Source organism: Bos javanicus, chromosome 2, assembly GCF_032452875.1.
Source record: "Bos javanicus breed banteng chromosome 2, ARS-OSU_banteng_1.0, whole genome shotgun sequence".
Lineage (NCBI taxonomy): Eukaryota > Metazoa > Chordata > Mammalia > Artiodactyla > Bovidae > Bos > Bos javanicus.
The window spans coordinates 33,340,190-33,365,209 of NC_083869.1; positions in this window are offsets into that span (position 1 = coordinate 33,340,190).

Here is a 25,020-nt window from a genome sequence, read left to right on the forward strand (position 1 = left end):
ACTCTATGCAACCCCATGAATCACAGCACGTCAGGCCTCCCTGTCCATCACCAACTCCTGGAGTTTACTCAAACTCATGTCCATCGAGTCAGTGATGCCATCCAGCCATCTCATCCTCTGTCGTTCCCTTCTCCTCTTGCCTACAATCCCTCCCAGCATCAGAGTCTTTTCCAATGAGTCAACTCTTCGCATGAGGTGGCCAAAGTATTGGAGTTTCAGCTTCAATATCAGTCCTTCCAATGAACATCCAGGACTGATCTCCTTTAGAATGGACTGGTTGGATCTCCTTGCAGTCCAAGGGACTCTCAAGAGTCTTCTCCAACACCACACTTCAAAAGCATCAATTCTTCAGCGCTCAGCTTTCTTCACAGTCCAACTCTCACATCCATACATGACCACTGGAAAAACCATAGCCTTGACTAGATGAACCTTTGTGGCAAAGTAATGTCTCTGCTTTTTAATATGCTATCTAGGTTAGTCGTAACTTTTCTTCCGAGGAGTAAGCGTCTTTTAATTTCATGGCTGAAATCACCATCTGCAGTTATTTTGGAGCCCCCAAAAATAAAGTCTGACACTGTTTCCACTGTTTCCCCATCTATTTCCCATGAAGTGATGGGACCAGATGCCATGATCTTCATTTTCTGAATGTTGAGTGTTAAGCCAACTTTTTCACTCTCCTCTTTCACTTCCATCCAGAGGCTTTTTAGTTCCTCTTCACTTTCTGCCATAAGGGTGGTGTCATCTGCATATCTGAGGTTATTGATATTTCTCCCGGCAATCTTGATTCCAGCTTGTGCTTCTTCCAGCCCAGCGTTTCTCATGATGTACTCTGCATATAAGTTAAATAAGCAGGGTGACAGTATACAGACTTGACGTATTCCTTTTCCTATTTGGAACCATGTCCAATTCTAACTGTTGCTTCCTGACCTGCATACAAATTTCTCAAGAGGCAGATCAGGTGGTCTGGTATTCCCATCTCTTTCAGAATTTTCCACAGTTTATTGTGATCCACACAGTCAAAGGCTTTGGCATAGTCAATAAAGCAGAAATAGATGTTTTTGTGGAACTCGCTTGCTTTTTCCATGATCCAGCAGATGTTGGCAATTTGATCTCTGGTTCCTCTGCCTTTTCTAAATCCAGCTTAAACGTCTGGAAGTTCACGGTTCACGTATTGCTGAAACCTGGCTTGGAGAATTTTGAGCATTAGTTTACTGGCATGTGAGATGAGTGCAATTTTGTGGTAGTTTGAGCATTCTTTGGCATTGCCTTTCTTTGGGATTGGAATGAAAAGAGACCTTTTCCAGTCCTGTGGCCACTGCTGAGTTTTCCAAATTTGGTGGCATATTAAGTGCAGCATTTTCACAGCATCATCTTCCAGGATTTGAAATAGCTCAACTGGAATTCCATCACTGCCACAAGCTTTGTTCATAGTGATGCTTTCTAAGGCCCACTTGACTTCACATTCCAGGATATCTGGCTCTAGGTGAGTGATCACATCATCGTGATTATCTGGGTTGTGAAGTTCTTTTTTGTAAAGTTCTTCTGTGTATTCTTGCCACCTTTTCTTAATATCTTCTGCTCTGTTAGGTCCATACCATTTCTGTCCTTTATCAAGTCCATCTTTGCATGAAATGTTCCCTTGGTATCTTTAATTTTCTTGAAGAGATCTCTAGTCTTTCTTATTCTGCTCTTTTCCTCTATTTCTTTGCATTGATTGCTGAAGAAGTCTTTCTTATCTCTCCTTGCTATTCTTTGGAACTCTGCATTCAGATGCTTATATCTTTCCTTTTCTCCTTTGCTTTTCACTTCTCTTCTTTTCACAGCTATTTGTAAGGTCTCCCCAGACAGCCATTTTGCTGTTTTGCATTTCTTTTCCATGGGGATGGTCTTGGTCCCTGTCTCCTATTCAATGTCATGAACCTCCATCCATAGTTCATCAGGCACTCTATCTATCAGATCTAGTCCCTTAAATCTATTTCTCACTTTCACTGTATAATTGTAAGGGATTTGATTTAGGTCATACCAGAATGGTCTAGTGGTTTTCCCTACTTTCTTCAATTTCAGTCTGAATTTGGCAGTAAGGAGTTCATGATCTGAGCCATGATCAGCTCCCGGTCTTGTTTTTCCTAACTGTATAGAGCTTCTCCTACAATTGTTATGTCTTCCTCTTGGGTTGATCCCTGATCATTATATAGTGTCCTTACTTATTAATCTTCTTTATTTCAATGTCTTTTTTTTTTTCTGATATGAGGATGCTACTCCAGCTTTCTTTTGCTTCCCCTTTGCACAGAATATATTTTTTCTATCCTCTCATTTTCAGTCTGTATATGTCTTTAGGTTTGAAGTGGATTTTTTTTGTAGAAAGCATATATATGGGTCTTGTCTTTGTATTCATTCAGGCAGTCTGTGTCGTTTGGTTGGACATTTAATCCACTTACATTTAAAGTAATTATTGATATATATGTTCCTATCGCCATTTGTTTGGGGTTGCTTTTGTAGATCTGTTTTCTTCTCTTGTATTTCTTGACTATATAAGTTCCTTTAATATTTGTTGTAAAGCTGGTTTTGGTGGTACTGAATTCTCTTAACTTTTGTTTGTCTGATAATCTTTTTATTTCTCCATCGATTTTAAATGAGATCCTTTCTGGGTACAGTAATCTAGGTTGTTGATTTTTCCCTTTCAGTACTTTAAATATATCCTGCTATTCCCTTCTGGCCCCAAGAGTTTCTGCTGAAAGATCAGCTGTTAAGTGTATGGGGTTTCCCTTGTATGTTACTTGTTGCTTCTCCCTTGCTGCTTTTAATATTCTTTCTTTGTATTTAGTCTTTGTTAATTTGATTACTATGTGTCTTGCCATGATTATTTAAAACCCAAGTTTATTAAAACCCAAATTTATTTAAAACCCAAGTTTAAACTCCTTGGGTTTATCCTGTATGAGACTCTTTGTGCCTCTTGGACTTGATTGACTATTTCCTTTCCCATGTTGGGGAAATATTCAACTATAATCTCTTCATAAATTTTCTCATACCCTTTCTTTTTCTCTTCTTCTTCTGGGACACCTATAATTAAATGTTGGTGTGTTTGATATTGTCCCAGAGGTCTCTGAGACTATCCTCAGTTCTTTTCATTCTTTTTACTTTATTCTGCTCTTCAGAAGCTATTTTCACCTTTTTATCATCCAGCTCGCTGATTCATTCTTCTGTTTCAGATATTCTGCTATTGATTCCTTCTAGAGTATTTTTAATTTCAGTAATTGTGTTGTTTGTCTCTGTATGTTTATTCTTTAATTCTTTTAGGTCTTTGTTAATTGCTTCTTGCATTTTCTCCATTTTGTTTTCAAGGTTTTTGATCATCTTTATGATCATTATTCTGAATTCTTTTTCTGGTAGTTTGCCTATTTCTTCTTCATTTATTTGGACTACTGTGTTTCTAGTTTGTTTCTTCATTTGTGTAGTATTTCTCTGCCTTTTCATTAGTTTTTTTAAACTTATTGTGTTCGAGGTCTCCTTTCCCCAGCTTTCAAGGTTGAATTCTTTCTCTCTTTTGGTTTCTGCCCTCATAAGTTTGGTCAAGTGGTTTGTGTGAGCTTCAAATAGGGTGAAATTTGTGCTGAGTTTTTATTTGTTTGTTTGTCTTTTCCTCTGGTGTGCAAGGCTGAGTGAGGTCGTAATCCTGTCTGCTGACGATTGGGTTTGTATTTTTGTTTTGCTTGTTGTTTAGATGAAGCATCATGCACAGGGTGCTCCTGGTGGTTGGGTGATGCTAGGTCTTGTATTCAAGTGGTTTCCTTTGTCTGATTTATCACTATTTGACACTCCCTAGGGTTAGTTCTCTAGTAGTCTAGGGTCTTGGAGTCAGTGCTCCCACTCCAAAGGCTCATGGCTTGATCTCTGGTCAGGAACAAAGATTCCACAAGTGGTTTATTATGACATTAAAGCAAATATCAAAAAATGAGAAATCAAAGATGAACCCCAGACCAATGCAGTTGCAAAATCAGGCAAATAATAATTAAAATAATGGAGTACACACAAATACATGTACACCCATGAGCAAAGTCAAAACAGTCTAACAAAAATAAAGTACAGTAGATTGACCTGAGACACAAGGGAAATCAAAATTATATTTACCAGTTAAGAATAAAACTAACTAAAGCACAAACTGGAAAACAAAACTAAAGCAAGGTGCCAAGTGGGGAGTAAAGCAATGAAAACAAAACTAACAAATATGTAGAGAGGAAAAGAAAGAAAGAATAGATATGGAAAGTTAAATAGATGTAGATGAAGAAGATGTATATACAAGATTAACTGCAAGGGGAAAAGAACAGTAGGAAAGGCAAACAAAGGAATAAATGTAGAAAAATACAACAGGTTAAAAAAACTAAACGTTAAAATTATAAAGAAGAGAAAGAAAGAAAAAAAAAGAACGGAAGAAATAAAAAAGGGGAAAAAAAGAAGGAAAACTCCCCAGAACTGCAAAAGCCCAAGGTAGAGGCAGGAGTTTATAACAACAATAAAAAATGTGACTGAGGGGAAAAAAGAAAGGAAAAAATGCTCAAAAGCTTAATTAGATTTCATAGTGCAATAAAACTGACTATTACAACAGAGGGTGGGGGGGAGGGAAGAAGAAAGAAATCCAGAATAATCTACAAAACAAGTCAAAACATAAAAAAACGTGATAAAAACAATAAAAGCGTAATAAAACATAATAAAAAACATAATAAATGTTTTTCTTGAGTCAGTGCTGTCAGAGTCCTTTCCCTCACTTGGAGTCACAGTCCACCTCACCTCCCTAAAAAAGTTTAGTCATTCAGTCATGTCCGACTCTTTGTGACCCCATGGACTGTCGACTACCAGACTCCTCCATCCATGGAATTTTCCAGACAAGAGTACTGGAGTGGGTTGCCATTTCTTTCTCCAGAGGATCTTCCCAACCCAGGGATCAAACCCGGGTCTCCCACATTGTAGGCAGACGCTTTACCATCTGAGCCACCAGGGAATGATCTCTAGACCCATTGTGGGGGCAGCTTGGATTCTAATCTGGTCCTACCCCTCTGTGTTCTTGCCTCCAATGTCCACAGCTATAAGAACTAGTGCATCTTCTTTTTGGGGAGCTCTCAATGACCTTTTCCATATTCCATAGACACAGAGTCTGCCCAGTTGATCGTGTGGATTTAATCTGCAGCTTGTACAGCTGGTGGGAAAGTTTGGGGTCTTCTTCCTTGGTCACACTGCCCCTGGGTTTCAATTGTGGTTTTATTTCCACCTCCTCATGTGGGTCGTCCAATGGGGTTTACTCCTGAGGCTGCCTTGGAGGAATTGGGTTTGCCCCTGTGAGGCCAGGGGTGGAGGTGGTGCAGCTGCTTGGGTTGTAGGGTTTCTGGCAGCACCAGATACTCAGGGGAGTTGGCAGCAAGGGAATCCCATGGACGGAGGAGCCTGTTAGGCTGCAATCCATGGGGTCGCTAAGAGTCGGACACGACTGAATGACTTCACTTTCCCTTTTCACTTTCATGCATTGGAGAGGGAAATGGCAGCCCACTCCAGTGTTCTTGCCTGGAGAATCCCAGGGACGGTGAAGCCTGGTGGGCTGCCATCTATGGGGTCACACAGAGTTGGAAACGACTGAAGTGACTTAGCATAGCATAGCATAGAAGAATATAGCAACCAGTATTGGCCAATATGCTCCAGTATTCTTGCCTGGAGAACCCCCTCCCCACTCCTAAACAGAGAAGCCTGGCAGGCCACAATCTACAGGATTGCAAAGAGTCGGACACTACTGAAGTGACTCTGCATGCATAGACAAGACATTTTTTGCCTGTGGCAGCTCTGCCCCAGTTAGAGTTGAGCATGAAGGCGGCACAGCTGCTTGGCTTGCAGGGACCCAGACTGCCTCCACCACAGGAATTATGGCCCTATCAGAGTCTTCTTTTCTAGCCTCTTGTAGCTGGCAATCAGAAGACCTCTTTGGCTAGTCTTTCTACATAGCTCCAGCCGTTCAGGCACTTAGAGGGCTCCTTTGCCTGGAATCCTTCTCTGTCGTTCAACATGTCAGGCACATAGAGGGGTCCCCTGGCTGGAGTCCTACTCTGTAGATCAGCATGTCAGGCACTTAAAGGGGCACCCTGGGTGGGGTCCTACTCTGTAGTTCAATGCATCAGGCATTTGATTGGCCAGCCTCTCTATTGTTCAGCTGCCAATGCTGGCATGTATGGGGAGAGAGGCTATGGTGATGGCTCCACCTCCTACACATGCCTCAGCAGTATCCCCTTGCTTCCATGGCTTCCCAGCTTTCCTCCACAGGCATTTCCCATCAAAATCTCCTCCCTCACATCTCCTGGATCTGTCTCTCCACAGTCAACAGCAGCCCTCACCCTGGGATTGCTCCACAATCTCTAGACTCCAGCTCCCAGCTGCGGCACCTTCCAAGGGATCTAAGTACCTGTCTGGGGTATATATGGCTGCAGCAAGGATTGTCTGATTCTCATTCCATTTAGGCTGCCACAGATCAACCGTTTCACCCTTAGCCTTAAATGTTTCTCCTCTGACTCTGACAACTGCCCCGATGTGGGGATCAGACCCCTGCTTCAGTTCCCCCACCCGCTGAGGTCAGGTCCAGTCCTACTAACACTCCTGTTTTTCCCCCTAGTTCCTTCATCCTACCGAGTTTTGCGTGGTTCTATGTATTCTTTTCCACTGGTCAGTTACTCCTGTCCACTCTCAGCTGTTGTTCTGCATGCACTTCTGTGACTGAAAGTGCATTCCTGATGTATCCATGGAGAGAGATGTACTCCATGTCCAGCTACTCCTCTGCCATCGTGTTCTCCCTCTTTTTGTTTTTATTCTTTCCAATCTCTTGCTCTTTTTCTGTGGAATCACTTCCAAAATAAGTCACTCATATAGAAGCTCTCATTAAAGCTCTGCCTTCTGGGAAAAGCCTAGGTGAACGCAGGGTAACTATAGGCCTTTGATTTTGTGTAACCTAAATTCCTTGATTGGCTCTATGTTAAAAAAAGAATTCTAGGTACTACCAACTCCAAAAATTAATAGTTGAACTGAAACACTTTAGGGAAGGAAGTGAATACCATGTGTTCCAATTTTGAAGGAAACTAGAATGAGTGGAGCCCAAGTTTCAACTGCTTACAACCCACACCCGAGTTGTAAGAACATCTTAGGATTATATTCTTTCCATCTCTCCTAATTAGAGCTCTGTGCAGAAAAAAAAAGGGGGGTTGGGGGAAGAAAACACCTCTGCCCACATGTTTTACCAGCACAGACTCAGCCTTAAGGCAGATTCACATTTCAGTTATGTAGGCCCCCAACTGAGGCTTCCATTCACGTGCTCTGTTCTAATTTCATCATGAAATTCAGTTTCCCTTTCTTAGTGTGATCCATTCCATGAGAACATGCTAGGAGTTTCCCATCCCTTTGACTTTTCTGTGGCATCAGGACACACATGGCCTGGTCACTGACAGCTACATTGCCACTGGCATCTTCCTCATACTGCACACTCTGCATGTGTCAAGAAGCCATGCCTCCTGTCTTCTTTGCCAGGATATTATGTATTGGCCTGCCCTGGTGGCTTAGTCAGTACAGAATCCTCCTGTAATGCAGGAGACCGGGTTTGATCCTTGGGTCAGGAAGATCCCCTGGAGAAGGGTATGGCAACCCACTCCAGTATTCTTATCTGGAGAATCCCATGGACAGAGGAGCCTGGCAGGCTACAGGTCACAGAGAGTCAAACATGAATGAGCGACTAAGCATACCACAGCAAGCATTGGCTTTGGGAATGAGCCACAGTCTAACATCTGGACACTTCTGATTTACGTTGCCCTAAGGGAAAAAAATATTTCCCCAAACCCTCATTCTTTATTTAAGTGATTATCAGTTAGCTTATTTTTCAAAAATATAGGGATCAGCCATATGACTGTACTGCACTACGAAATTACTCACAAGAAGTTGGAGAGTTGGTCATTCAGTCTCTGTCTCCAATTATGTGCTTCAGAGGAAGTCTTCATGTGAAGGCTTTTGCTTTCAATATGATCCCAATTTTCAGAAAGAACTTAAAATTTTTGACTATTGTATCTTGTTGTCTGATGTTATTTAAAAAATGGAGCTTCATTTAAACTTAATTCAGTGTAAGGTCATTCCCTCTTGAAGGTATGGTGGAGCTTAAGAACAAAAATAAATATCAGACAAAAATGGGTGCAGCAACTGCAAAGTCACTGTATTTGATACCTTTTAAAATATTAGACAAGTGCTGTGCCATGCTAAGTTATTTCAGTCGTGTCCAACTCTGCGTGACCTTTTGGACTGTAATCCACCAGGCTCATCTATCTGTCCATGACATTTTCCAGGCAAGAATACTAGAGTGGGTTGCCATAACCTCCTCCAGGGGATCTTACTGACCCAGAGATTGAACCCACATCTCCTGTGGCTCCCACATTTTATGTGGCTTCTTTACCCCTGAGCCACTGGGGAAGCCCATTAGACAGGTAGGAAATCACAGCTTTTAGTTTATGGCAGTTTATTTTTGGGTGTGTCAGGAGTGAACAAAAGCACTCTTCACCTGATTTTTGAACAAGTGAAATGACAGGTTTTGTGATTTATATTCAAGGCAAGTATAATCATATACACTGCTGCTGCCGCTAAGTCCTGTCAGTCGTATCCGATTCTGTGTGACCCCATAGACGGCAGCCCACCAGGCCTCGCCGTCCCTGGGATTCTCCAGGCAAGAACACTGGAGTGGGTTGCCATTTCCTTCTCCAATGCATGAAAGTGAAAAGTGAGAGTGAAGTTGCTCAGTCGTGTTCAACTCTTAGCAACCCCATGGACTGCAGCCTATCAGGTTCCTCTGTCCATGGGATTCTCCAGGCGAGAGTACCGGAGTGGGGTGTCATCACCTTCTCCAATCATATACACTATTCCTATGTAAATAAAAAATCGGGGGGAAAACTTTTGCTTTTTTTTGAAGCTACCACTAGATGGTATGCAAATACTCTTTCTTCAATGCTAGTTCTATTATTTTTCAGATTGTTAGAATATGGGAGGGACTTGAGACTGAGCATAGGCAGAGGGATGCTGCTGAAATCAGACATTTTTCATTAAATATTGTCAGCTCTATAGGGCCAGTTTTATTCCCCTAAATGTTAATCGTGATACTTTGACTTTCTTAAGCTTTACATTTTCTCATACAATTTCTCCAGTGTACCTAAGAATCAACTTTTAAATAATAGAATTTAGGGATTTTCTGCAAGTAAACTTTACATATAAAACTTCTTTGGACTTGAAGAATTAAAGATATTTTACATTGTTGATTTTAAAAAGTTACTTAGAGGTTTAAAACAAAAACTACATAGTTACCAAATACAAATTTCACCTCATGCTAGGGGAAAAGAGAATGTGCTTTTCATATAAATTATCTAATACTTTAAATAGCTAAAATTAATTTCTAGTTTGGCCTATCTAAATACCTACATCTTTCAGTATATGTAAGAATACTAAATGTCCCTCTATCCAATTGAGATTCTGTTCTGTTTTCTTGTAACTTATAAACATTAGGCTGCAATTCCCAATGAGGTAATGACATTCATCATCATAAAACAATTTTATGATGAGTCCAGGTCTTTCCAAAACAATTATTATTTGAAGCACCAATCAACTCTAGCTTATAGTATTAGATAGCATGTTCACTCTTCCAACTTCATTATTCCTGCTATAACTCAAAAGAACTTCTGAACAAAAGCCACCTACAAGATTTCCCAATTGATGGCTTCCAGATTGGCAGTCATGGCCTTCCTGCCATTCTTCAGGATGGGCGATTAATGAAAGACCAGTAAAGTGTAGGGAGGAAAATGAAGGTGAGGTGAGATGGCCATAAGCATCACTGACTCAGCTGTCAATGTTTAAAATGAATCTTTTCTCAGAATATGTAGCACAGTCCTTTGCATTAGTTCCAGAGATTTCAGAGATAAACTGCATCTGATCTCAGCATAATATTTAGTTTATATAACTACATATACCTACACAACTATACATTTCATAAATGTAAAAAGTCATCCACACACATAACCATGTAAATAGTAAGGAATTGCCTTTTATCTCAAATTATCCAAATTTTGCTGTTTGTTCATTTTCAGATAATTAAGATGTCATCATCTGAACTTCGTGTTCATCAATTTTATTCCACTTATTGCTCCTTTTTTTTCTAAACCTTTGTCCTTTGAGTCTCATACTTGCTTTCTCTGTTTTTGCTCTGAATCACAGAGTAATCCCAGAGGAAGACAGATAGCCGTGCAGATTTCATGTGGTACGGAGACCAGATCAGTAGGAGTCCTCCTGCTTGCTGGCTTACAACAGAAGACCTACTAGTAGTCATACCCTTCCTCTAAGTTCCGAACCTCACTGATTTTACACATGCGCTATTTGCGGATGAACTAACCTCTAGCTTCATTGAAATGGAAACTTGTGGATCTATTCTCATTGACCTCTTTTCATATTTTCTGAAAGATAATTGCAGGAGAAGGTGTAGCAATCTTTGTAATCCATAATCATTTGCTCTTGATCTCATTTCCTGACATCAGAAAGCTGTGATTATTTATCTGGTTCTGAACTGTTATTTCTCTTGAGCAATTCCTTCTTATTTAATACATAATATTTCTTCTCTTAAGACAACAAAGAAACAAAAACTAGTGAATCTTTCCTTTACCCCTCCACACTTATAACAAATTACCAGTTTTTATCTTTTATTTCACTGAAAAATGTGTTAATATTCCAACATTTTAATTCTTATCTTTATCAGCTGTAACCTCTGCAATTTTATATCTAACCTTATTCTTCTGAAAAATGCTCACTTTCCAATATTCTATTTATTGCTACTCTAATGACATTTCTTATCTGCCTAGACCTGGAGACTCTATTTATTTTTTCAATGAAACTTTCCTTTTGTGAAACTCCCTTGTGCTATGAACTTAGTGATCACTACCTTGATGTGGCTTCCAGCATTCTGATAGCATATCCATTTATTCTAGGTCATCAGCATTTCTTTTTTCTTCTTAATTATAAACCTTTCTCAGGGCTCACTGCATCCTAATCCTTTACTCTTCTATTTATTTTCCACTTATTTACTTTTTTATTCACTCTTTCCTTTTTTACAGCTATCATACTAGTCTACTCATATATCATTACATATGGTATCATTACAGAAGAGCGAATTAGCAAACATAAAAAGAATGCTGGGGTTAGAGAATCATTTTGTAACCACATAAAGTTAAGTATATAAACCATGTAATCTTAGCAAAGATTTGTTCAGGCAAGAATCACCAATGGATGCTAAATCTAGAAGAAAATTTTGATGAGGTGTAAGATATTTACCTTATCCTATCTTTCCAAATATTAATTGTTATTGATTATCTTAAGCTGTCCTTCCAAATTTTGATTAATAGCAGAAGCAAGTAAGATCATATTAGATGAGTGATAACATTAACATCACAAAAGGTTAGGGTTAGGGTTACCAGATGTTATGCTCAGGTACAACATCATTTAAGCCATCACTTCAGATTCCTTAGCAACGAATTGAAGACGTGCCTTCTGAATACAAGGACTCAATACTGTGCCTGAATCCTTGTAAGCATTAGTTCATTTCAGTTTAGTTGCTCAGTCGTGTCCGACTCTTTGCGACCCCATGAATCGCAGCACGCCAGGCCTCCCTGTCCATCACCAACTCCCGGAGTTCACTCAAACTCACGTCCATCAAATCAGTGATGCCATCCAGCCATCTCATCCTCTGTCGTCCCCTTCTCCTCCTGCCCCCAATCCTTCCCAGCATCAGAGTCTTTTCTAATGAGTCAACTCTTCGCATGAGGTGGCCAAAGTACTGGAGTTTCAGCTTTAGCATCATTCCTTCCAAAGAAATCCCAGGGCTGATCTCCTTCAGTAAGTGTTAATTTCTTCTTTCAAATTCTTCCATACTATGTCTTCATACAACATTGCTCTTTGTCTTATTGCTCTTCATTATATCCTCTTCACTCCAGTCATATGTGTATCTTCTTTCTCCAGCTAGGTTGTCAAGTAGCATTTAGTATTGTGTCTCACATACAGTAGATACTAATACATGTTTGTTGTTGCCATTGGTGGTTGATTACTGTATGCACTATTTTATTTGATAAACTGAACAAGAAAGGACTCTTCTAGGTTATACAGTCTGTTGCTATAGATACCACATTTTCCTCTAGATTTTCATTTTTTTACTTCTCTACTTCTCTCTGTGGTACCAGCAAATTATTTTCATCACATCTCTTTTTAACTTGATTTAGCTACACAAATAACAAATAAGAAATGCAATGATTTAATTTAAAATACAATCTAAATTCAGTATTTATAAACAATTGATTTCAAAATAAAGTTTATTTGTTAATAACCAAATATATCAGAAGACATGTTTATTGATTATGCTGTGGTGTTTAGCATAAGGCTACACTAAATTTTAAAGGAGTTCTTTTCTAATAGTAGCTAAAGAAGAAAGTTAAGACTGCATACATGATACAGTCTATTTAAATATTTTAAAATCTCATCAATTACATTAAAATGGTATTGAAAAACTATGTTTATTGATTATACAGAGAAAACAAGGTAACTATAGATTTTAAACTAAAGTTATTTTCCAATTGGGTCTAAGAAATAATTAAGGAGTTAAGGTTTAATGCATGATTTATTTTCATTAAATCGCATTAGAAGTTCATCCTTTACATTAAAATGTGTTTGTCAAATAGGGATCTTTGATTTAAAGACCAATAAGAAATATTGTTTTAGTTTTTATTATCTATTATAGTTAGCATAGAACTTGTGCTCTTTAAAACATATTATGATTTGTCTATATTATATCATGAAATAAGGAAAAGGAAAATTCATTCCATACAAATAAAATGGAATCAGATTCATTTAATATTGCACTAGAAAATACTGCACTAGAACTTGAATTCTCTGCATATACAGGTAAAAGCAACCACTTCATTTGGTTAAAAAATTAGAAAAAGAAATTAGCTTCATGACATCCCAATCCATAACATTTTATAGCTTGTTTTTAAATTCAGAGTAGTATTGAATTCTTGCAGTAAAAACCATTGAATAGCAAATAGAACAATTTTATTTTCTTTCTTTCATAGTATTTAAACACAATGGTATACAGAATAACTAGGGAAACAACATAAGACTATTCTTGTTAAACTTACCTGGAGCTTCTGTAGCTATCGGCAACCAAAAAATACTTAAAATGTATATAAATAATATATTCACCAAGTCTGGAGGGTAAAAGAAGTACTACTTACCATATTCTATATCAATAAATTAATAACATATAAATGGCACCTTACATACATCAATCTTCACTATTAACTATATTTGACAAGTAAGAAAATATACTTGTATTATCTTTATTTGACAAATGAGAAAGTAGAGACTTCCAGAGGTTAAGTAATTTGGCCAAGGTCATGAAGCAAGTACAAGCAGAACCAGAATTCACAAATAGATCTGTCTGGGTTTAAAGCCTGTAGTTTTATCTGGTATGCATATTGCCTTCATGGATGTGTTTATATTTCAAGTGTGAAGGTCAAGCAAGTATTTTGTTTCTGTTGTTCTCATTGTTGTTTAGTTGCTAAGTTGTGTCCAGCTCTTTGCGACCCCAAGGACTGTAGCCCACCAGGCTCCTCTGTCCACAGAATTCCTCAGGCAAGAATACTGGGTGGGTTGCTGTTTCCTTTCCCAGGGGATCTTTCCAACCCCAGGATCAAACCCAGGTCTCTTGCATTGGCAGGCACGTTCTTTACAACTAGTGCCACCTGGGAAGCCCTGTTTTCCTTTGAACATGGATATATTTTACTTTCTTCTCACCAGAATTGGTTAAGAAAAATATGAGAAGTTTCACATAATATATCATCTTTTAACCCTATATTTCATAGAAAGAAATCATGGATATATGTTAGTTGGGCTTCCCTGATGGCTCATACATTAAAGAATCTGCCTGTAATGCAAGAGACTTGGGTTTGATCCCTGGGTTGGGAAGATCCCCTGGAGAAAGGAATGGCTACATATTGATACTAATTATTTCCATTTTAAAGTGAGGAAAATAATTGTTGTTGGTGTTCAGTCTCTCAGTTGTGTCTGACTCTTTGTGACCCCATGGACTGCAGCATACCAGGCTTCCCTGTCCTTCACCATCTCCTGGAGTTTGCTCAAACTCATGTCCACTGAGTCAGTGATACCATCCAACCATCCCATCCCCTGTTGTCTCCTTCTCCTCTGCCTTCAATCTTTCCCAGCATCAGGGTCTTTTCCAGGGAGTCAGCTCTTATCGGGTGGTCAAAGCATCAGTCCTTCCAATGAATATTCAGGGTTGATTTCCTTTAAGATTATTGGTTTGATCTCCTTACTATACAAAGGACTCTCAACACCACACTTCAAAGGCCCTCAAAAGTTGTTGTAAGTATTAAATGAGATAAGACATCAATGAAGTTATATATAAGAAGTTACTCATGTGTTCTACAAATATGAGCATTACTTTTACATTTCTCTATGCTTTTTATGGGGAGAAGGCAATGGCACCCCACTCCAGTACTGTTGCCTGGAAAATCCCATGGATGGAGGAGCCTGGTGGGCTGCAGTCCATGGGGTCGCTAAGAGTTGGACACGACTGAGTGACTTCACTTTCACTTTTCTCTTTCATGCATTGGAGAAGGAAATGGCAACCCACTCCAGTGTTCTTGCCTGGAGAATCCCAGGGACGGGGAGCCTGGTGGGCTGCTGTCTATGGGGTTGCACAGAGTCAGACACGACTGAAGCCACTTAGCAGCAGCAGCAACATGCTTCTTATGAGTGTTCAGTTATGACCCGAAAAAGGAGCTTCAACTTTTGGATAAATAGTGCCACAAATTAATTCTTAAGTGTGGTACAGTAAAAAGTTCTGCATTTTCTTTGCACTATAAGGCAGATATGAACAATTTTAAGGAATTCTAACTGGTATTCTGATACTCTGATACACTGACTGGTTTAGATCCTCTGGGAAACAACATTTAATGTAATAATTGATTAGCATTTAAGTTTGTGTGTGTGTGTGTGTGTGCCCTTGATTTGAAAGTAGGTATATCTATATCTATCTATCCCTATATATGTTTTTTAATGGATATTATATGAGCCAGCCGCATGCTCACCTACCATGATAAATAACTTGCAAGGTGACTGGTTCATACATCCTTTTTCTGATACTGTAGACTGCCAATGTATCCCTATGGAAGGGCCCTTCTGGGCAAGAAGACAAGTAATACTTAAAAAGCTTTTCAACAGAGTGCCAATTCTACCACCTGCACATCTGGTACCTAAAGCATAGATCTCTCTAATGAATTACACGAATATTATCCCTTTAGGCTGTTGTCACAGAATTCAATCATGAATTGATGGTGATTTAATACTTGCCAAATGTTCACTTGAGCTGGAATATTTTACAGGTGGTACAGGTATTCATTAAGTATCCATTCCTCTGAACTCCCTAAAGTTCTTCACTTTTCCCTGTATTATATTAAACCATCACAAAGTAATACTGGGTCTGTTTAAACATTTAAGCTTCTCATAAAAGACTTGAAATTGGGAATAGAGGCCCTACTCATATGGTTATAGAGTGCCACATACAGATTATTTTTCTTCCTTCATGAAAAATAACAGTTTTATACCCTAATGTGTAAAGAACTTGGAATCCTTACTCCCATTATCACAAGGAAAAAAAATATTAAAAATCAACACTTGGAGGCCCAGTTATAGGCCCTCCCACTTTCATTACTTTTAACTTCTGGAACTCTGCCAGATTCTCACCGTGGATTGGAGAAAAGTCCTCCTGTGCTTACGGCTGGAGGAGAGGATAAGTAACAATTTTTGAGATCCACCTAGAACATTCTGATGTCCCTGATGGACAAAGGTCCATCCTCAAGGGGAACTACCAGAGCCCTAACTGACCTGGGGGAAGGACAATAAGGTAACTCCAGCCCCCTCACGCCTTCCTGTCTCATATAAGTCAAGAAATAAAAAAGCTAAGAAACTACTCTGAAGGTCATAATCCAGGGATTCTGCCCTCCCCCTTCTTCCGGATGAAGATTTTATTTTAGGATTATAGAATACCTCCCTTTCCCAATACTTCACATCATGTCATCAGGGTGCTTCTATTCTTGTAGAAGACTACAACTTAAGAGAGTTGTAAGACAGAGACTTCCTTTAAGAAGTTACTAGGGAAATCCAAATACAACAGAGTAAACACATATGAGGAACCTAGAGGAACTGAAAGCCCTGACACCTATGGCAAACATGAAATACAGCCTAACTCCTATACAGATAAACATAAACCATTAACTAAAGGCCTGCTTTACCTCAGTTCCTATTAAACAATCTGCTGTGTCCAATAGTCAATAGAAAATTACAAGTCATGCTACCAGGCAAGGAAATAGGCAGTCTGAAGAAACAAAGCAAACATCAGATCAGACTCAGATATGGCAGATATTTGGGAATTATCAGAACAGGAATTTAAAGCAATTAATATGCTAAGGGATCTAATGGAAAAAATGGACAATATGCAAGAACAGATGGGTAATCTAAGCAGAGAGGTGCAAACTCCAATAATCAAAAGGAAATGCTAGAAATAAAACACACTGTAACAGAAATGAAGAATGCCTTTGATGAACTAATCAGTACAGTGGACTGGAAATAGATAAGTGAAAACTTAGTAAAGTTGGAAATAATGTCAATAAACAAGTCTAAAATACGTCTGAAAGTTCAAACCGAAAAAATGAATTAAAATAAAAAGGAATAAAATATCCAAGAAAACTGGGGCAATTACAAAAGAGAATGGGCATGGGAGTACCAGTAGAAGAAGAAAGAGAAAGGAGCAAGAGAAATATCTGAAGGCATACTGGCTGAGAATTTTCCAAAATTAATGACATACGTTAAAACACAGTTCCAGGTACTCAGAGAACCCCAGCAGGATAAATACCAAAAATGTACACCTAGGTATATAATACTCAAACATCAGAAAGTTAACCACAAAGAGAAAATCTCAAAAGAAGATGGGGTAAGGGGAAAACATACCTATAGAGGAACAAGGATAAAAATTACATTGAACTTTTATTCAGAAACCATTCAAGGAAGAAGAGAGTGGAGTGAAATATTTAAAGGCTGGAAAGAAAAAAATAGCTCACCTATTCTGAATTCAGTACCAAGTGAAATTGTCCTTCAAAACTGAAGGAGAAATAAAGACTTCCTCAGACAAACAAAAACTATAGAATTTTTTGTCAGTAGACTTGCCCTACAAGGAGTGTTAAGAGAAATTCTTTTGGTGGTATAGACAGAGACTCAGATTTGCATGAAGGAAAGAAAAGCATTAGAGAAGGAATAAATGATGGTTAAAAAAAACTTTTAAAAATTCTTAACTAATTTAAAAGATAACTTCAAAATTATATAGAAACAATGTAAAGGCTATGGTTTTTCCAGTGGTCATGTATGGATGTGAGAGTTGGACTGTGAAGAAAGCTGAGTGCCGAAGAACTGATGCTTTTGAATTGTGGTGTTGGAGAAGACTCTTGAGAGTCCCTTGGACTGCAAGGAGATCCAACCAGTCCATTCTGAAGGAGATCAGCCCTGGGATTTCTTTGGAAGGAATGATGCTAAAGCTGAAACTCCAGTACTTTGGCCACCTCATGCGAAGAGTTGACTCATTGGAAAAGACTGATGCTGGGAGGGATTGGGGGCAGGAGGAGAAGGGGACGACAGAGGATGAGATGGCTGGATGGCATCACTGACTCGATGGACGTGAGTCTGAGTGAACTCTGGGAATTGGTGATGGACAGGGAGGCCTGGCGTGCTGTGATTCATGGGGTCACAAAGAGTCAGACACGACTGAGCAACTGAACTGAACTGAACTGAATGTATGGGATAATTGTATCTTATGAATAAGCAAGATGCATAACAGCAATGTTGCTACCCATGAAGTTGTATAGAGTTATTTGAAAGTGGACTTAGATAGTTGCAGAAGTAAACTACAAACCATAAGGCAGTCATACACAATACACACAAAAAATGAACATGAAAGGATAACATAAAAGTTTGTGAGATGCAGCAAAAGCAGTGCTTAGAGGAAATTTGAGCTCATATACTAGAATTGAAATAAGATAGAAAATCAATCATCTAAATTGCTGCCTTAAGAAACAAGAGAATGAAGACCAATGTAAACCTAAAAGAAGAAAAGAAAAATTAGAGCATAAACTAATGGAATTGAAACATGAATATTATAAATAAAACCAAAAGCTAGTTCTTTAGAGGTAACAGTAGAATTGATAAATCTCCACCCAGGCTAATTAAGAAAAATAGAAGACTAACCACTGATATCAGAAATGTAGGAAGGCCCATCACTACTGATTCTGTGATATTAAAGTATAATAAAAATATAATGAGCAACTCTGTGCGCACAAATGTGATAGCTCAGATGAACCAGTTCTTTGAAAGACATCTACCAAAACTGCACAAATAGATAGACCATCCGAACAGGCCCATGTCTATGAAAGGAAGTGAATCAACAGCCAACAATCTTACAAAAAAAATAGTATAAGGCCTAGTTGGTGTCACTGATGAATTCTACCAAAGATTTTTTTCCTAAGAAAGGCAGACTGCAACACACAACACCTCATTCGAGTGTGTCTGAAATCTTGTACGCTTGACTTCCCTGTGTTCTCCTACAAGTATATGTTGAGAGCTTATTTGGTCTACCAAACATTTGAGAAAGAAATGACACCTATTATCTATAATATTTTCCAGAGAATTGAAGCAGAGTGTACACTACACAACTCATTCTATGAGGCAAACATTAGCATCCTAACGTCAAAACTAAAAAAAGACATTACAAGAAACTACAAATCAACATCTTACATGAACACAGATGCAAAGATCCTCAACAAAATATTAGTAAATATAATCCAACAATGCAAAAAACATTATGCAGGAGCACTAGGTTGGGATGAGATGGATGACAGAGGATGAGATGGTTGGATGGCATCACTGACTTGGTGGACATGAGTTTGAACAAGCTCTGGGAGTTGGTGATGAACAGGGAAGCCTTGCATATTGCAGTCCATGGGTTGCAAAGAGTTGAACACGAGTTTCTATTTTCCCCCTTTTTGCTCCACATGTTCCTTTCAGAGAAGTTAGAAAATATATATAAAAAAATTTTAATTACCCATATCACCATTTAAAAATAACCACTGTTAATATTTTTATGGCTGTACTTCCTGACTTTTTCTTATGTTCAAATCTTAGCTTCATCATTTAGTATGTGATCTTAGGTAACTCAACCTTTCTGAATAAGTTTTATCTTCAAAATGATGATAATAATTTTCTTCATTGAACTGCTGTGAAGTTTAAATGAAATAGTGCATTTTAAGTATTTAGAACAGTGCCTGGTACTAGCTTATAAACTTAAATGCACTCATAGCCTTTGATATGCTGATTATCCTTCTAGATATTTACTTATATCAGTTACGCCACCCTCCCCATAATGCACAAATATTGAAAACAATCTGGATATCCAGCAACAATAGAGTAAAAAAAAAAATGTGATGAAGACCACCCAGCATGAAAAAGCACAAACTAGTGATAAGTTCAACAATATGGCTAATCTCTAAAGCATTTTTGCTAAGTGAAAGGAGTCAGAGGCAAAGGACTACATAATATGTAATCCCATTTCTATGAAGTTTAAGATGGAGCAAAACTAAAATGGTGCAATCAGAAGAGCAGTTACATTTGGGGATGGAGTTAGACTAGAAATGGCATGAAGAAAATTACTGGGTTGTATCTCAGTTGGAGTGATAGTTGTGTGTGTTTGACATAATTCTTCTAATTCCACTCCTAAAATTGGTTCTTCAGTTTTGTGTTAGAATTGTACCTCAATTTAAAAAAAAGTCTTCCTTCTCACATAATACTTGACTGTCATGCTATCTCCAGCCGTATGTCTGTCATTGCCATATCCAATTAATAGCTTGTGGAAATCACCCTGTTCTCTTCATCTGCACTGCCACCTCATGTATTCAGACTACTATTTTCTCTCATATAATTTATCCAACTATCTCTTAATTAAGATCATTGTCCTCAACTTAGCTGAATGGGTTTTTGTTTTGTTTTGTTTTGTTTTTAATACAAAACAAATCACATCACGTTATTACTTAAAAATCCTCCAAGGACTGTAAAATCTTGAGACAAGTTTTGATCTCTTTCTGTGTCTTTTTGGGGACCATTTGACCTGGGCCCCCACATCCCACTTTACTCTTATCTTCTAGTATTTATCCACTAGAATGTTCAGTCCCAGATATTAGAAATGTTTTTTAGTTTAATTTCAAACTCCTTGTCCCCTCTTTTTTTTAAATGAGGAGCATCTGTAGGATAGGAAGCACAGTGTATACCTGGCTCTAAGGCAGAATGTGAAAAGAAATAACCAGGGTTAGCTGGAGTCAATCCCATTTCTTGATTCCAGTTCTTCCCCCATGCTTTTTCTTTGACATGGAGCAATTCTATTTTCCTCTTACTTGGCTAGTCCTACTAGATCATCTGGTTTAAACTTAATTCACTTTTTGATCTAGGAAGCTGTCGCCAACCACATATTCTGTTCAGGACATAAATGCTACCATATTATCCTGTTCTTCTCATTGTGAACTTAATTACTTATTTGTCCATATCTATTTCTATACTCTTTAAATATATGATCTAAAGGATCATATCTGTCTTGTTTACACTAATATCCACGACATTTGCAACAATCCCTGGCCCATAGTTGGGTCTCAGTAAATACATAATTATTACTGTCATTAAATAATTGAATGAATAGATGAATGATGAGTAAAATAAAGAATGAGTGAATGTTATATCCTTGCCCTTTTTAAAAACAGAAACTATGAAATAGCCACTTAAAAATTAGATAGATAACGTTTGTAAAACTATAGTAAAAAGTTTCACACACAGAAGTTTCATGGATGCTTAAGTTCTCCAACATTTGTGTCAGCTGTTAAGAAAAACCCCTGCCCAGTATAGGGCAAAATGAGTGAGTGAATAAAACTCAGTTGTGTCCAGCTCTTTGTGACCCCATGGACGTTAGCCCACCAGACTCCTCTGTCTATAGAATTCGCCAGGCAAGAATATTGAAGTGGCTTTCCAAGCCCTTCTCCAGGGAATTTTCCCAACCCAAGGATTAAACCTGGATCTCGTGCATTGCAAGCAGATTCTTTACTGTCTGAGCCACCAGGGAAACCCATAGGACAAAATAGTCACCACAATTTCTAATAATTTCTGATATATTAAATGTATTGTGAGAAGGTTAAAACTGGCCTGTTCCTATGTAAATAAGACATCAGTTCAGTTCAGTTCAGTCACTCAGTCGTGTCCAACTCTTTGCGACCCCATGAATCGCAGCACGCCAGGCCTCCCTGTCCATCACCAACTCCCGGAGTTCACTCAGACTCACGGCCATCGAGTCAGTGATGCCATCCAGCCGTCTCATCCTCTGTCATCCCCTTCTCCTTCTGCCCCCAATCCCTCCCAGCATCAGAGTCTTTTCCAATGAGTCAACTCTTCGCAGGAGGTGGCCAAAGTACGGTTATCCTATTACTGCTGCTGCTGCTGCTAAGTCGCTTCAGTCATGTCCAACTCTGTGCGACCCCATAGATGGCAGCCCACCAGGCTCCTCTGTCCCTGGGATTCTCCAGGCAAGAACACGGGAGTGGGTTGCCATTTCCTTCTCCAATGCATGCAAGTGAAAAGTGAAAGTGAAGTCACTCAGTCGTGTCCGACTCTTTGCAATCCCATGGACTGCAGCCTACCAGACTCCTCCATCCGTGGGATTCTCCAGGCAAGAGTACTGGAGTGGGGTGCCATTGCCTTCTCCATACCCTATTACAATAGGTGTTAAATAGTTTAAAAGGAAAATAAACAGTCTCTAAGTCAGTCTCCCAAAGGAAACTCAAAGGAAGCAACTTAGTGAATATCCTCTTATAAACCATGTCAGTTTTTAATTAAAATAAAATTCCCAGTAGGTAATTTGGGATATAATTCATGGCACTTCTCAGGTAACACAAGGAATCACAAATATCTGATGATAACTATCTAAATTATTTTTTTTTTAATTTATAGCCATCTTACGATTTCTCATTATTTGTTAAACCCTCACTATTGCCCTGGTTGAAGCCTGGAAAAACCATTAGGCATACAAACATTTGATAGATAAAGTTTTAAAACAGTTAAATATTTTTTTTGTTATCTAAATACTTTCAAATCATTTTTATTGCAATAGGTTATAATGCTATTAGCCACCATTTACCACATGATTATATATCAGCTAATGTTCAGTTCCTGAGCACGGAGAGGTCTTGTTTCATCTTTATGAAAATGAATGCTAGAAATATGTCTATAATTTGTTATTGAAAAATGAACATATTATTCAAAAGGATACTGACTACATTTCTGATCATTTAAAATGATAGATATGCTGTGTACATGTAGGAAACCCTAGGCAGATTCCTCACCAAAATGTTGACAATGACTATGTATTACTTTAAAAACAATATTTGCAGGGTTATAAAAGGCATTTTATGACAATCACACATTACTTTATTCATCAGTAAAACCTCTTTTCTCTACACATATCTTCACTTTGAAGAGATATAATAGACTTTTATCATATTTATCATCTTTCCTCTATTTCCAGGTCCATAAAGAGAAGGCTCCTATTTTTCAAGCTTTAATGATTCAGAGGTGTTTTTTTTTTTTTTTCCTATAGTTTTATGTCTCAATCATGATATTTTACCAGAATCAGAAGGAGTGGGAATGACTCAATGATAGATAAATGAATCATTTTAAATGGAATAAATTGTAATTCTATTCTGACTCTAATCTCTTCTACTCATATAAACAAATTAGTTTAGTTTTAAAATATATTGGATCAAGATGTCCCAATATAGCCTAAGAATGTAATCATTAATTACATTTCTTTACTCTTAAAAGTTGGAATGTACTTGAGATTGTTTAAAAACAGTATTGTCACAGCAACTACACCAAAAACTGAGTGTTTTCAACATGAGAATTTCCCAGTTTTGAGACAGACAATACAAAATCACTCCATCCAAAGTCTACTCAACAATTTATGAAGCTGAAACTTGAGAGTACAGCTTGCAGATAACATATTCTGGTATGCTCAACAAAATCTGTGAACTTCAAGTCATCTAGAGATTTTCTTATTGCTTATACTTATGTTTAAAATTTTATAGCTTTCATGTTCATGCTTCTCCAGGTTTAAGGCAGATTTGGAGATCATTTTGAGAAGCTATTTGGAACTTATTCCTACAGTCTGTCTTCTCACAAGAGTACAATGGTACCATATGTTCAATGATGTATGTTGACACAATTACTTAATGAAATATTATCTAAAGCAAGTGAAGTCTCTGTTCAACCATTTAAATAATTTCCACACTTTAAATATTGACAAGAGAGCTTCATTCTTCTTTACTGACTCTTCCAATTCATGTCAAACAAATATTTGAAACAAGTGTTCCTTGAGAAAGAACAACCAGAAAACATGCTATTTCTACTATCAGTGACTAACTGTGCTCACTTTCTTATGAAAAGACCACTTGTACAAATAAATTTCTTGAAGGTAATTTCCTACTTCAGATGGGGAACCTTAGGGAACATGATCCAGTGAAAGACATGTCCCAGGTTCAGATGACAAGAGCAAGTGAAAACTTTTAAATCCACCATCATGATTATTTTCTTGATTCCTTAGACCTGTTATGCACTTTGATCCTGTGTTTTATATTAGCAACGATGCCAAGAACCATGAGGTGTGGTGTCTCATCTTCTATCTACTCAGTACACTCTGTCTTAAAACTAAAGATGGTATAAGAGAACATCTTGTCTTACAACTAAGGGTTATAAATGAAAGGAGGTGGTGGGGTGACACTATATTTGTATTTTTTATTTACAGTATTAAAACAATTAGGTTTTATTCTTTTTGAAAATTTGGAATTTACTTTTAATATTGGAACTTGATTGTTTTGAAAATTTGTACAAAATACTGTGTTCTAAAAGTGATTTTTTTGGATTCACCTTTTATTCTTTGGACCAGCACAGAGGGTTTCTTCAGAAATGTCTATTGACAGGAAGGAAAGTTTGTTTGACTTCTATCAAGGATCAACTGAGTAAAAAAACATTTTTCATCGTATATAAATACTTATTTCTCCTTAAGTAAATTGTTCTTCCTAAAAGGAATAAGATAGAGAGGAATGATAAATTACTCCAACAATTTGGAAAATAAAATGTCTCCCTTGAAAATCTTTCTCCAAATTGGCCTAAGGATACAATTAACATTTTTTGATAATCACAGTATACCACAAAATAATATTATATCATTGTATATATAATTTAAAAGCCTTATTATAGTATAATTCCATTATGTCTCTCCTATTTTTTGAGCTACATTGTCATTAGATTTACTTCTATATATGCTCCAAACACCACATACATTATTATTATTTGTGAAAATAATCAATTTACTTTTAAAAAATTTTAAGAAAAGAAATAATATTCATCATTCCTTCCTATATATAAGGATTTCCATTCTGGAGTCATTTACCTTTAGCCAGAGAACTTTATTTAGCCATATTTTAGTGTGTATCTACTATAGTGCTATCAACTTTTTTTTACCTGAAAATATCTCTTCATTTACCTTGAAATTTTAGATATTTTTCCTGGATATAGAATTTTTTCTTTCAGAATTACTGTTATTTCATTATCTTTTGATTTACACTATTTCTAAAAAGGATGCAGGCAATATTTTAATGTTCTTGTTCCACTGGACATAATTTTCTCTCATTATCAATAGTTTGACTATGATGTACCTAGATGTACTTTTTTAATGCTGTTTTGGGTTCACTGAGTGTCTTGTATTTTAGTTGCTCT